This window comes from Penaeus japonicus, unplaced genomic scaffold (genome assembly GCF_977035675.1).
Source record: "Penaeus japonicus unplaced genomic scaffold, GWHDUDI00000001_assembly GWHDUDI00000042, whole genome shotgun sequence".
In the NCBI taxonomy this organism is placed as follows: Eukaryota; Metazoa; Arthropoda; class Malacostraca; order Decapoda; family Penaeidae; genus Penaeus; species Penaeus japonicus.
In genome coordinates this window covers 20,085,484-20,087,983 of record NW_028234444.1, presented here as the reverse complement: position 1 = coordinate 20,087,983, position 2,500 = coordinate 20,085,484, and the positions used below count along the sequence as shown (strand labels likewise).

At 36.0% G+C, this 2,500-nt stretch overlaps 1 protein-coding gene across 4 annotated transcripts in view; it reads left to right on the top strand.

The window, feature by feature from the left end:
- Positions 1–1,983: 1,983 nt before the first annotated feature.
- Positions 1,984–2,500, top strand: part of LOC147466719 (uncharacterized) — a 30,718-nt gene continuing 30,201 nt past the window's right edge. For all 4 annotated transcript variants that reach the window (XR_015190811.1, XM_086535126.1, XM_086535127.1 and 1 more), the window contains exon 1: positions 1,984–2,187. The gene's annotated coding sequence lies outside the window, so the exon portion shown is untranslated. The remainder of the gene's footprint in view (positions 2,188–2,500) is intronic.

Genomic DNA, 2,500 nt, shown 5'->3' with positions numbered 1-2,500 from the left:
CAACACACACACACACACACACACACACACACACACACACACACACACACACACACACATATATATATATATATATATATATATGTATATATATATGTATATACATATATTGTGTATATATATATATATATATATATATATATATATATATATATATAAATAGATATAGATAAAGAAATATAAAAATATATATATATATATATATAAATATCTATATATATATATATATATACCACAACATATATATATATATATACATATATATATATATATATATATATATATATATATATATAATATATATATATATATATATATATATATATATATATATATATATATATAATATATATATATATATATATATATATATGCATATATATACATATAGAAAGTATAATTATGGAAGAATTAAGAATAGACAGAATGAAAGAATGAGAAAGTATAAGCAATGAAAGAAAAAGGTACTGAAAGAGAGAGAGAAAAATGAATGAAATAGAAAGAAGGAAATGAGAGAGAAAGAGAGAGGGAGGGAGGAAGGAAGAGATAGAGCGAAAGAGCGTGTCTGTGTGTATCTATCAGCGCATACACATGCATATTCGATCACACAACACTCACCGAGCTAGCTATGACAGCTAGAAAGAGAGAGTTGAGGGAGGGAGATGGAGAATTAACAAGAACATGAGAGAAAGAATATGAAAGAGAGAGAGAGAGAGAAGGGTGGTGAGATAATGATAGGAGAGAAAGAGCAAGAGATACAGAATAAGAAATGAAAAACAAGAGAGGGAGAGAAGCGTGAAGAGATGATGAAGGATAAAGATGGAGATAGTGACAATTGTGAATAAAAGAAGAAAGAGGGAGAGAGCGAGAAAAAAAACAATATAGAAGGAAAAGGCAGGGACAGAGAGAGGGGGGGGGGCGAATAGAGGAAGAAAGGCCAAAGAGACAAAGAGACAGTAATAGAGAGAGTGAGCGAGTGAGCAAGACACTCACAAGAGAGAGAGAGAGAGAGAGAGAGAGAGAGAGAGAGAGAGAGAGAGAGAGAGAGAGAGAGAGAGAGAGAGAGAGAGAGAGAGAGAGAGAGAGAGAGAGAGAGAGAGAGAGAGAGAGAGAGAGAGAGAGAGAGAGAGAGAGAGAGAGAATATTAGAAAAAAAGATAGAGAATTTAAATGAGAGATAGTGATAAACAGAGAGTTAAATGGAGAGAAATGAGGCATTAGAGAAGAGAAAGAGAGATAGAGAGAGGAAACGAAAGGAAGGAAGAAGGAGATATAGAGAAGGCGAAATAAAGAGAGATGGAGATAAGGAATGAAAGATAGATATAGAGAGAGATAGATAGATAGTGGCAGAGAGGGAGAGCATTAAAGAAGGAATGAGAGACAGAGATAGAGAAAGGGAGATAGATAGAAAGAAAGAGGAGGGGGGATAGACAAATAGATAAATAGACACAAAATAGAAGGTAGGTAGAAAGGGAGAAAGGAATTCTTAGGAATGAAGGAAATACAGACAAAAGGGGAGAGAAGAGGACAGGAGAGAGAGCGAGAAAAAGAAAGAGAAGTAAAGATAAAGGAAGGAAAGACATAGAAAGATATTGAGATAGATATTGGGAGATAGATAGATAATGAGAGAATTATATATAGAGAGACGGAGAGCGAGAAAGAGAGAGAGACGGAGAGAGAGAAGGAGAGGCAGAGTAAAATGTGAATAAAGAAAGGAAGAGGAGAGAGATGTGAATAAAAGAGAGAGAGGGTGGGGGGGGGCGAATAAAGGAAGGAAAAAATGGAGAGTGAAGAAGAGAGAAGAAGAGAGTAACGTAGATGAATAAATGAAGGAGTAGAGAGGGGAAGAGAGTGAAAAAGAAAGACAGAGAGAGGGGGAGATGAGATAGGCGAATAAAGCTCTGACCCCGTCCGCTGCAGAGTTCGGACAGCAACAGGTCCCGGGCGTAGGCACCCCGCCCTCTCAGCGATGCTCGAACGAGTTAGTATGCGATAAGGAGTGGTCGAGACGGCGTGTGCACGAAGGAGCTCTCGGTCCGCGCGCAGGGAGAGGCTCCGGGAAACAGAGAGGGGCGTAACCAGGAGAGTTCCTGGATGTGAGAGTGACAGTGTTTTATTTATCTGAAAAAGAAATCTGATCCACGGATGGAAACTGGACATGCGTAAAGAATTTTCAACTGTATGGGGGGTAAGTAAGAAAACAAAAGGTACTTTGCTGTTGTCCACGAGGGAAACCTTTACTTTTTCCATATATATATATTTTTTTTTTCTTTCTTTCTCTCCCTCCTGTGTGTATTGATATTTATTAGTTACACAAACACATATATATGTTCACTATATTTAGATATAGACAAATAGAGGTATAGATATGAATACCAACGGATAGACAGAACTTTATATAAATAGATTCATAATATTTCTTAATGTCCAATATTCCAAAATGTGGAATATATATGCAATAAGTAATCTAATAATAGCTTTAGACTTTTCAAACCGTAGAA